We start from the raw sequence: 12,924 nt of genomic DNA, 5'->3' as shown, positions 1-12,924 counted from the left end.
CTTCAAAGTAAAGGTCCCCCATTGAAACTGATGCAAACGGATAAAAATAGTGGAACATGTCCCAATTGGACTAGATAATGCTAAACAAGGTTGGAATGTTGTTATATAAATTCAACAAAAGACAATAATGACTTAATTTGACACACAAAAAAATCTGTTGAAATTGCACTGTGGATGTGTTAGATTTTAGAATTGCATTGGGGACAGTCTTACCTCTGGATCTCCATGAAATGGAGTATCAGCCTGCTCAGTGACAGCCACATATTACAATACTAAAGTGTACAGAAATATTAACATCTTAGATCTTATTAGGAAACCCAAGGTATCTATTATTGAGGCATTGTTAGTTTTACACTTAAGACATGACTCAGCCATTGTGCTGTAGAATTCTTGAATTTTGTCTCTTGTGTAATAAATTCTATACATTAGTTTAAAATGGATTAAGCATACAGATGCCAATATCAGTTATTTTTAAGTCTTGGTTACTGTAGTTTTTTTTCTTCTAAGAGATTATCAGATGGTTTTGTATATCGTATTTATCATACAATAGTACAATTATGCTGACTGTGATTTGACCCTCCACAGAATGTTCTATAAGAACAATGCTGATGCTTCTCTTTCCAAGGTTTTTATTGCCTTTTCCTCTTTACCAACACACATTAAGCACACACACACACACACACTTTTGGTCATATAACATGAATCTTGACTGGGAGTGAATCTTGGTGGAATATTACTTGAGTTACTCTGAATGAATTGTGGTTCTATAAGGCAAAAACATGCACAACATAACAGTAAAGTGTCATAATTATGCAATATAGATATAAACATGAACGAATAAGCATAATAGTACACTATTACAACACAGCTATAAACAGGGCTATAAACTTAACAGCATGAACATTAACCCAAAGATGAGATGAACCTCTTGTTGGAGAGAGAGAAACCAATTACTGAGACTGACAAGATAAAGATTTATGGCACCATCTCGCTCTCTGGCCTAGTGCAAGAGCCTGCCGTGCTGAGGTCTTATTTGATCTGCCCCAGCACCACAGGGTCATATATTACTCTGCGCAGGCGTGAGCTCCAAGACCCGTCTGGGAGGGTTTTAGAAGGTTGCCCATGGCAGCGCAACAACCACTTTAAGGAAGGCCACTATGGAAAGCTCTACAGTATCATGCTCATATGAAAACTATGTTTACCAATGAAACAATGGCATATATGGCAACGGGCACAATGCTACATACTATAAACAATATGCCAAGCAGTATTGGCAACTCCAACATTAAAGAAAAGTGCATCGCAGTGCTTGAGGTGTCACTACAGACCCGGGTTTAATCCAAGGCTGTGTCACAACCGGCTGTGACCAGGAGTCTCATAGGGCGGCACGCAATTGGCCCAGTGTCGTCCGGATTAGGGGAGGGTTGGGCCGGGGTGGCTTTACTTGACTCATCGCGCTCTAGTGACTCCTTGTGGCGGGCCTGCAGGCTGACTTTGATCTTCAGTTGAACAGTATTTATGCAGACACATTAGTGCAGCAGGCAGCGGGTGGGTGTTAAGAAGCGTGGTTTGGCAGGTCATGTTTCTGAGGACACATGACTCGACCTTCGCCTCTCCCGGGTCCCTTGGGGAGTTGCAGCGATGAGACAAGAACGAAATTGGGGAGAAAAAGGGGGTAAAATACACACAAAAAAAATAGCTGTACAATAGAACATATGGCTGCAAACTTATCAAAGTTACAAAGTGATTTGTGGTAATTACCCATTATTAAACAACATGTAAAAAGGAACCCAAGAAACCCACCCGGCATCTTACATTTTGATGCACGCACCACATTCAGGTATTGTTGTTACTGTCCACAATAAAAATAGTCCTCAGAAATGTGCGTCTTCTTTCTTCAACAATAACACTGACCTGAATGGGTGGGTGCAGTGTCCAGATGCGCTCTGATTGGTTGTGAAAGGCAGGGCTATGATGGGTGAGAGATAATTAAGGTAGGCTGAACAGCCAAACTAACGGCACTCAAGGGACACTGAAAGGACAGGAGCAGTAGGGCCTTTTTTTTAACCGCTTCTATGCCTTTAGTTTTCCATGTAGATCACTGTATTGATTCATTCTGAAAAGCTATCCAAGGAGTGTTCCATAGGGTTATATTTTTAGGGGGTGATATTGGTTCCTGTTAAATACGTTTAATTTTCTTTCATATTGTTATAGTGTTCTTAACTATGAAGTTGTTGATGTTTTCATCTTTATCCTTAGAAAATAGACATGTAAAAAGATTCTGTGGATGAGCTTGCGCAGCTTTAAGATGTACCCATTGTTCCACTTTAGTGCATTGAACCACGTACACTACCATTTAAAAGTTTGGGGTTACTTAGAAATATCCTTGCTTTTGAAAGAAAATCACATTTTTTTGTCCATTAAAATATCATCAAATTGATCAGAAATACAGTGTCGACATTTTAATGTTGTAAATGACTATTGTAGCTGGAAACGGCTGATTTTTAATGGAATATCTACATACAGAGGCCCATAATCAGCAACCATCACACCTGTGATCCAATGGCACGTTGTGTTAGCTAATCCAAGTTTGTCATTTTTAAAGGCTAATTGATCATTAGGAAACCCTTTGCAATTATGTTAGCACAGCTGAAAACTGTTGTTCTGATTAAAGAAGCAATAAAACTGACCTTCTTTAGACTAGTTGAGTATCTGGAGCAACAGTATTTGTGGGTTCGATTACAGGGTCAAAATGGCCAGAAACAAATAACTTTCTTCTGAAACTCGTCAGTCTATTCTTGATTTGAGAAATGAAGGCTATTCCTTGTGAGAAATTGCCAAGAAACTTAAGATCTCGTACAACGCTGTGTACTACTCCCTTCACAGAACAGAGCAAACGGACTCTAACCAGAATAGAAGGATGAGTGGGAGGCCCGGGTGCACAACTGAGCAAGAGGACAAGTACATTAGAGTGTCTAGTTTGAGAAACAGATGCCTCACAAGTCCTCAACTGGCAGCTTCATTAAATAGTACCCGCAAAACACCAGTCTCAACGTCAACAGTGAAGAGGTTGGGTAGAGGCAGGGTAGCCTAGTGGTTACAGCGTTGGACTAGTAACCGAAAGTTAAAATCCCTGAGCTGACAAGGTACAAATCTGTGAAGAGGTGACTCCAGGATGCTGGCTTTCCAGGCAGAGTTGCAAAGAAAAAGTCATATCTCAGACTGGCTAACAAAAATAAAAGACTAAGATGGGCAAAACAACACAGACACTGGACAGAGGAACTCTGCCTAGAAGGCCAGCATCCCAGAGTCACCTCTTCACTGTTGACGTTGAGAATGGTGTTTTGCGGGTACTATTTAATGAAGCTGCCAATCACATTTCGTTGATCTGATTTGTGGAATTTCTTTCCTTCTTAATACGTCTGAGCCAATCAGTTGTGCTGTGAAACAGTAGGGGGGGTATACAGAAGATAACTCTATTTGGTAAAAGACCAAGTCCATATTATGGCAAGAACAGCTCAAATAAGCAAAGAGAAATGACAGTCCATCATTACTTTAAGACATGAAGGTCAGTCAATCTGGAAAATTTCAATAACTTTGAAAGTTTCTTCAAATGCAGTCGCAAAAGCCATCAAACGCTATGATGTGAAACTGGCTCTCATGAGGACGGCCATAGGAAAGGAAGACTCAGAGTTACCTTTGCTACAGAGGACAAAATTCATTAGAGTTAACTGCTGCCTCAGATTGCAGCCCAAATAAATGCTTCAGAGTTCAAGTAACAGACACATCTCAACATCAACTGTTCAGAGGGGACTGCATGAATTGGGCCTTCATGGTCGAATTGCTGCAAAGAAACCACTACTAAAGAACACCAATAAGAAGAAGAGACTTGCTTGGGCTAAGGAACACGAGCAATGGACATCTGTCCTATGATCTGGTGTGTCAAAATGTGAGATTATTTTTAGGTGAACGGATGATTTCTGCATGTGTGATTTCCACCGTGAAGCATGGAGGAGGTGTGATGGTGCTTTGCTGGTGACACTGTCTGTGATTTATTTAGAATTCAAGGCACACTTAACCTGCATGGCTACCACAGCATTCTGCAGGACAATGACCCAACACACCCCAGGCTGTGTAAGGGGTATTTAACCAAGAAGGAGAGTGATGGAGTGCTGCATCAGATGACCTGTTCTCCACAATCACCCGACCTCAACCCAATTGAAATGGTTTGGGATGAGTTGGACCGCAGAGTGAAGGAAAAGAAGCCAACAAGTGTGGGAAAAGAAGCCAAAAATGTGGGAACTCCTTCAAGACTGTTGGAAAAACATTCCTTGTGAAGATGGTTGAGAGAATGCCAAGAGTGTACAAAGCTGACATCAAGGCAAAGGGTGGCTACTTTGAAGAATCTCATATCTAAAATATATTTGGATTAATTTCACACTTTTTTAGTTACAAAATGATTCCATATGTTATTTCATAGTTTTGTTGTCTTCACTATTATTCTACAATGTAGAAAAACCTTTGAATGAGTAGGTGTGTCCAAACTCTTGACTGGTACTGAATATATACAGTGGGGCAAAAAAATCCAGAAAATCACATTGTAGGATTTTTAATGAATTTATTTGCAAATGATGATGGAAAATAAGTATTTGGTCAACTACAAAAGTTTATCTCAATACTTTGTTATATACCCTTTGTTGGCAATGACAGAGGTCAAACGTTTTCTGTAAGTCTTCACAAGGTTTTCACACATTGTTGCTGGTATTTTGGCCCATTCCTCCATGCAGATCTCCTATAGAGCAGTGATGTTTTGGGGCTGTTACTGGGCAACACTGACTTTCAACTCCCTCCAAAGATTTTCTATAAATATTATATATTATAATATTGTCTTTGTATCTCAAAATCATTGTAATGTGGTTAACCTTAAAAATCTAAATGAAAATTATTCAAATCTAAAAGATCAAATTTGCCCTCGTGGGAAAAGCCAAACTTGACTGTTGCACTTGAATCATTCCCACGGTTAATGGCTAGGCCCGCTAACCTATGAAACCACACACTATTGCAGAGACTTTGATATTACCGGCCGCAATTGATATGGGAGAGAGTTACAGAAACTCACATCAATACCTTTGTCAGATAATACTGTTAAACAAATAATGAAAGCTATTGCTAACAATCATGAGGAAACTCTGACTGAACGACTCAAAAACTCCACAGCTTATGCTCTCCAAATGGATGTTAGCTGGGACCCCACAGACACCAAATCCAGAACAAAATCAAGAAAGCGTACTGTATTATATAGAGCCATTATTGCAGGGAACTCCGTTCCATCTCATATTGCTCAAATTATAAAACAGATAAAGCAACACCTCAAGGCACAATCCCTCTCCCTATTTGACCTAGATAGTTTGTGAATATGTATATTGATATGTAGGCTACATATGCCTTTTTAAAATTATTGATGTAGTTCTATCCTTGAGCTGTTCTTGTCTATTAATGTTATGTACTAGGTCATTTATGGTTCCTGGGCGGCGCAGCGGTCTAAGGCACTGACTCTCAGTGCTAGAGGCGTCACTATAGACACTGGTTTGATTCCAGGCTGTATCACAACTGGCCGTGATCCGGTTTAGGGTTTGGCCGGGGTAGGCCCTCGTTGCAAATAACAATGTGTTCTTCACTGACTTGCCTAGATAAATACAGGTTAAATAGCTGTTTTTATTGTGTGAACACCAGGAAGAGTAGCTGCTGCTTTTGCAACAGCTAATGGGGTTCTTAATAATATACCGAAAAAACACATCGGCGCATGACAATGTTCTATTTCACACCGAGGCTTGGTGGTTATCGATGGGGAGTGTTGGAAAGACTTTTCGCATTGAGAGGTGTGTTGTCACTCACAATGGATGTAATAAAATAAAGACTCGGTTGACTTTCTGTGTAATTAAAATAAAATGTGTCTCCTTGCCTGTGTTGCTGGTCCCCCGGAAGAGTAACTGCTGCCCTGGAACCAGCTCATGGGGATCCTTAATCAATACAAATAAACAGACATATTTGGGAAACTGAAAGAACTGAGCGCAAGCATGCAGTGGAAATACAAAAACATTCTACAGATGAGTTACCGATTCAGAGGAAAGACTTCTTATTGGATAGGCTCTTTCAAAAGCGAACCATGCCCCTTTCCCTCGACTGTGCGTGTTTTTAACAGAAAACAGCATCAGTAAGTGTCCCACACAAGTGATGACTACTCCCCTCCAACGCTTGGAAGAGCACTTTGGGACCTACTTTGCGATCCGTTTTACTGTGATCCTGGCTCAGTTGACATGCCAGTAAGTCAAATCGAACAGCTGATCGAGCTGTCATGTGACCGAATGTGACAGACAACGCATTCATGGGTCACTACTGAGGAGTTTTGTTTCCTTACTCAAAATGAATAAATATCCTGACGTCTCCCACTGAGCATTAATGCCGTGTTCAAAACAACTGGGAACTCTGGAAACTCAGACTTCCAACTTGAGTGTGTTCAAGACAACTGGGATCTCTGAAAAAAAACGTGCTTTGGCTGGGGAAAATCATTTTGAACGGTCATCTAACTAGCAATACCAACTCGGGCCTCTTTCTAGAGCTCTGACTTTTCGACCTAAAGATCACTGACGTTGTCTTGAAAGCACCATAAAACTCATGGTAGCCTACCCTTTGCGATCTCATATCTGTGTGAAGCTGGATTCAGTGCTCTCGTCTGCATTATAACCAAATATCGATCCAGGTTGGATGTGACAGCAGAGATGAGGTGTGCACTGTCGACCACGCCCCCTTAATTTGAGAAGCTCTGGCGCAACATTTATCAAAAACAACCATCTCATTAGTAGTAGTGGTGAGATAAGATTGTGTCAGACTAATTTGCAATTGACTGTCATATCCCCACGTTAAAAGTATGTGATGGTGAGTTGAGAATCAGAAATACTGTTTGAATGTTTTTCAATTGACTGCCATAGCCCCCCACAAAAAAAAAATATGTAAACATTGGCTGTTAATTACATTTTTCACATGGTTGGGGTCACTAGAATTTTCAGATATAAAAATGAAGTCGTGAGCCGAAATATCTCATTTGCATAACAATTCATACCCCCGAGTCAATACATTTTAGAATTACCTTTCGTAGCGATGACTACTGTCTCTTTCGGGTAAGTGTCTAAGAATTTTGCGCACCTGGATTGTACAATATTTACACATTATTATTTTTAAAAAATATTAATGCTCTGTCAAGTTGGTTGTTGTACAAACTCTGCCTTCCCGGCGGGCCCAGTGAGCAAATCAAGTGCACTATAGGTCTGACGCTGGCCAATCGGTTGGCTCAGACGAACTTGTCTGCAGTGAAGTGGCAGGCATGAAAGAAAGCTACAGAAAAGATGATACTGTGAGATTTCAAACGTTTTAAACCGTGACTCGAGAGAGACTGTCAAACAATACAACAATACAACAAAGCGATGCTGTTTTTATGAGTGAATTCATGTTTAAAGTCTTACTCAGCACTGTCAACACTTTGTATTCAACACTTTTATAAGCCATAAGATGCGCGTTCTTCTTATTTCCACTCAGCGCTATAATAAGAAAAGCGGCACTAATGAATGAGTAGGCAAGTGTATCTTTAGGCTTGCATTGTTGTTATTATTAGCGGCTTGGGTCTTTTTAATATTGAGGAATATTTCACTTTCTCTGTTCATAGGAGTAACAACATGAATTTGTGCACGAGGCAGAAATAATGGGATGCGACTCCAGTTTCGCCATCAGCTGAAAGACGGTGTCCCGTTTTGGTCAGTGTCAGTGGAGGAAAGGGAGAGTGGGGGGATGTTGCTGCTCTCGCCTTCCACTGAGACTGACCATCAGATTCAGGCACCATCATCCCAGTAAAATAAAAAAGCTAATTATTTAAATGTATGCTCTCTCAGATGTGCTTCGCAAGTAACAAAATAACGGATCAATTGCTGATGTGATCATATAGCCTACCTCAAATTTGGAAATATAATTGTTTTTAAATTGCCCAAACAACAATGCATTGGCAGGGCAATTCAAGTAAAGACAATATGTGGTGATAATGTATTGGTCCTGTAGCTTACTGCACAAACTTCACTGCTACAGTACTGTTTTTAATTGGTTAGTGTTGCATAGGCTTACGTTTTCTAAGTCATATTAGAAAAAAAATCTGAGCAGTAGATCTCAGACTCAGAAAAGGTTGGTGACCACTGTTCTCGTGGTTTTCCCTTTTAACACTATCAACGTTTCCCTTTACTGTTGCAATTGTGATCGAATCAATGCAATATTAGCAACTTTCAATGCAACAACCCAAAACAAAACGAACTATGCAAAAGAGTTTGTTGTAGGCAGAACGCACCAGAGTAGGATTCTGTTGCATTGACATGCAGTTATAGGGAAGGACATTCAAAAAGCACAGCACTTACACAAATGACTGATCATTGGCTGAGAGCAATTTAAAATAAAAAGATTGTGGTCTGTTTTGTTATAGTTCAGTGCGGCTTTTGACATTATCGATCATAGTCTGCTGCTGAAAAAACATGTGTTATGGCTTTACATCCCCTGCTATATTGTGGATAAAGAGTTACCTGTCTAACAGAACACAGATGGTGTTCTTTAATGGAAGCCTTTCTAACATAGTCCAGGTAGAATCAGGAATTCCCCAGGGCAGCTGTCTAGGCACATTACTTTTTTCAATCTTTACTAACAACATGCCACTGGCTTTGAAGAAAGATAGTATGTCTATGTATATGGATGACTCAACACTATACACGTCAGCTACTACAGCAACTGAAATGACTGCAACACTTAACAAAGAGCTGCAGTTAGTTTTCAGAATGGGTGGCAAGGAATAAGTTAGTCCTAAATATTTCTAAAAGCATTGTAGTTGGGACAAACCATTCACTAAACCCTAAACTTCAACTAAATCTTGTAAGAAATAAGGTGGAAATTGAGCAAGTTGAGGTGACTAAACTACTTGGAGTAACCCTGGATTGTAAACTGCCATGGTTAAAACATATTTATACAACAGTAGCTAAGATGGGGAGAAGTCTATCCATAATAAAGCACTGCTCTACCTCCTTAACAGCACTATCAACAAGACAGGTCCTCCAGGCATCTAGTTTTGTCGCACCTGGACTACTGTTTAGTCGTGTGGTCAGGTACCACAAAGAGGGACTTTGGAAAATTGCAATTGGCTCAAAACAGGGCAGCACGGCTGGCCCTTGGATGTAAACAGAGAGCAAATACTAATAATATGCATGTCAATCTCTCCTGGCTCAAAGGGAAGGAGAGCTTGACTTCATCACTACTTGTGTTTGTGAGAGGTATTGACATGTTGAAAGCACCGAGCTGTCTGTTTAAGCAATTAGCACACAGCTCAGACACCCATGCATACCCCACAAGACATGCCACCAGAGGTCTCTTCACAGTCCCCAAATCCAGAACAGACTATGGGAGGCGCACAGTCAGTACTACATAGGCCATGACTACATGGAACTCTATTCCACATCAGGTAACTGATGCAAGCAGTATCATCAGATTGAAAAAACAGATAAAAATACCCTTTATGGAACAGCGGGATTTTGAAGCAACAAAAACATAGGCACACATACACACACATGATAACATATGCACTATACACACACATACACATGGATATTGTGTTGTAGATATGTGGAGTAGGGGCCTGATGGCACACACTTACTGAGTTGTGAAATCTGTTATGAATGTATTGTAATGTTTTTAAAATTGTATAACTGCCTTAATTTTGCCAGACCCCAGGAAGAGTTCAGCAGCTAATGGGGATCCATAATAAATACAAATACTACTCAGCCCAAACTTTACACAGACCAGTGTGGCATAAACAATCAGAGATGCAGTAGGGCTATATGCAAATAGACAATTGCCATATATGGATCTATGCCATTTACTTTGAACTGCACTGTGTTTACAGCATGAGTGGTCGTGAGGAGATGAACTTGTTTTGAAATCAAAGCGAGAGCTGCATGTCGCCATGTGTGCACATTTAGTTCATATCCTTTGCTCGTTAGTGAGTTATTAGCCCAGTTATATATCATTTGTAGTAAGCAACAGGGGAGTGATTGCTTCCTAAAAGAGCACAAAACATGTACATCTGTGAAAATTGAGTCAGCTGAAGAGCTTTTTTATGCCTTAAAGGGGCAGTGAGACAGTTTAAGACAGGCTTGAATAAGATAAGTAGCCAATAGGCAGAGGGTAGCATAATTTGTCTGAATCTCTCTAATAATGGTATGGGAATAATAATGCATTTTATTTTGTAAAGTGGTTTCTGGCATCAAACATCACAACAACATTTTCAGTCACCTCCTTGTCTATCTCAGGTTAATGCATGCCCTGCATGTTCTTTTTTTCTCAAAAGTGTAATCCGTAATGGAATGTAGGCCTACAATGAACACCACACATTGGCTTCTACTACAGGTTGAATGATAGAACAGCTACTTCCATGTTGAAATGTTATGGGATGCATTTTCTCCATTGTTTTTGATGGTAAGCCACTCTGGTAGGCCTACATTATGATCAAATGGCCACTGTTAAAATTGTAACTTAAAGTGGGTACAGCTTCAGTGTTCACAGTAAACGCTGGAAGTTGCACTGAATTTTCTTAGTGGCCAAAACATTGCATAAAAGGATAACCCCAATGCAATTCTGAAGTTTGATTTCAACAGATTATTGTTCTTTTTTTGTCAACTTAATTAATTATTGTATTTTGTTTAATTTATATAACAACATACCAATCTTGTTTAGCGTGATCTAATCCAATTCTGGCATGATTCCACAATTGTTATACATTTGCGGCAGGCTCAATAGGGGACTTTTATTTTGAAGGCGAACCGCCAATTCTACTATTGTTGCTCACGCTAATGTTGTTCACGACACACACAACCAAATCGCGCCACACGTGGGTCCGCACATTAAAGCCCCCTCCCTCTGCCGACTCCTGACGTCATTCATTCTATTCTTAGGTAGGCAGAGTTTGTAGGTCTATGTATACGACTTTTCCTCAGGAGGAAAAGTAAAAACTATATCCTCCAGCAATTAATTGTTGTCTTCTCTAATGGACTTTCTGGTCCGTATCGCTAAGGCCAGTCATGCCACTGTCTTTGGTCATGTTGTCCGTTTGAGAGGACAGAACATTCTCGACTTTTCAATGATTCTACATGTGTGAGGGTGTCACCTTGATAATGAGCGCGTTTCAACGTAACATGCTGACCACACCGTTGGCGTCGCGTGCGCCAGTGTCTCAAAATAAATGTACACCTACCTACATGTTATTCAATCATTGCCCCCACACTGCTCGCACGCAGCAAGCACATGGCCAGGCGCTAAAATAGAAATCGTTTCTATTTGTGAGCTCAACAGACTGCAAGTCCGGCCTCTCCCAACTCCTCATTGGTTTTAGGAGCATATACCCACTTGGGTGATTGAAAGATGAACTTAGGTCCACACTCCGGTCAGTTGTAATGCTGTCTATATAAAGTCCAAAGAAGAAAAATAAGCCTGAAGGGAGGAGACATGACAAGAAACTAAAACCGGTAAACCGAATATCTATGGATTAATTGTCGAGTAGACCTTGTGCATTTCATGTAAAATAACAACCTAATGTTTATATACAGGACAAATTATCTAGCAACCGCAAGCTAGCTAGCTAACCTGCCTTAAATGTTTAATGTTTTTTGACTTGTCCCCAAATTAATATAATTGGTTCAGAGTTTGTTTTGATATTTCAACCGGCATGTCCTGATCGCGTGAGGACAGACGCTGGAGACGAGAAGCAAGTACAGGGAGCAAACATTTGACTGAAACACGGACAGGAACAGAATACAGACAGGGGAGAACAAAAATGACAATAATGCTGACACCGGGATCTAACCAAGGAACAGACAGATATAGGAGGGGCAATCAACAAGGTAATGGGAGTCCAGCGAGCGCTGATGCACGTAATGATGGTGGCAGGTGTGTGTAATAATGGGCAGCCTGGTGCCCTTGAGTGTCAAAGAGGAGGAGCAGGAGCAGGCCTGACAGATTGCTTCTGGTGTGGGTGAACAAAATCAACATGCACGCAGATGTGGTCTGGTCAGCATATAACATGCTGACCAAACCGGAAACACGCGTAGGTTGATTTTTGTCCCCCAACACCAGACACGATCAGGACACCCAGGTTGAAATATCAAAACAAACTCTGAACCAATTATATTAATTTGGGGACAGGTTGAAAAACAAACATTTTATGGCAAATTTAGCTAGCTAACGTGCTATTGCTAGATAATTTGTCCTGGTATATAAACATTGGGAGGTTATTTTACCCGAAATGTCACAATCGACCAGTGTGGACGTCAGTTTATTTTTCAATCCCCCACGTGAGTATATGCTCCTAAAAGCCAATGAGGAGATTGGAGAGGTAGGACTTGCAGGGCTTCAAGCATCACAAAAATAATCAAGTTCTATTTTAGCGACCGGCCACGCAGACACTCGCTGACACACGCAAGCAGTTTGGGTGCAATGATTAAATAACATGTACGTGTACATTTATTTTGTGACACGTCCGGTCTGGTCAGCATAAAAATAGAACTCTGTTCTATTTGTGATGCTTGACTCACTGCAAGTCCTGCTTCTCCCATCACCTAATTGTTTTTAGAAGCAAATACCCACGTGGGTGATTGAAAGAGGTCCACACTCCAGTCCAGTTAGTAGTGTTAATGTACCTTAAAGTTGGTTTCCAACCGCCATATAAAGTCCGAAGAAGAAGCAGCCTGAAGGAGGAGAGATTACTAGAAACAAACTCAGTTTACCCTTTTAACTGTGGATTAATTGTTGGAGTAGAGGACCTTGTGCATTTCAGGTAAAATAACAACCCAA

The sequence above is a fragment of the Oncorhynchus keta genome, chromosome 4 (assembly GCF_023373465.1).
Source record: "Oncorhynchus keta strain PuntledgeMale-10-30-2019 chromosome 4, Oket_V2, whole genome shotgun sequence".
Classification (NCBI taxonomy): Eukaryota; Metazoa; Chordata; class Actinopteri; order Salmoniformes; family Salmonidae; genus Oncorhynchus; species Oncorhynchus keta.
The sequence above is the reverse complement of the archived record's forward strand: the minus strand, read 5'-3'. Positions refer to the sequence as shown.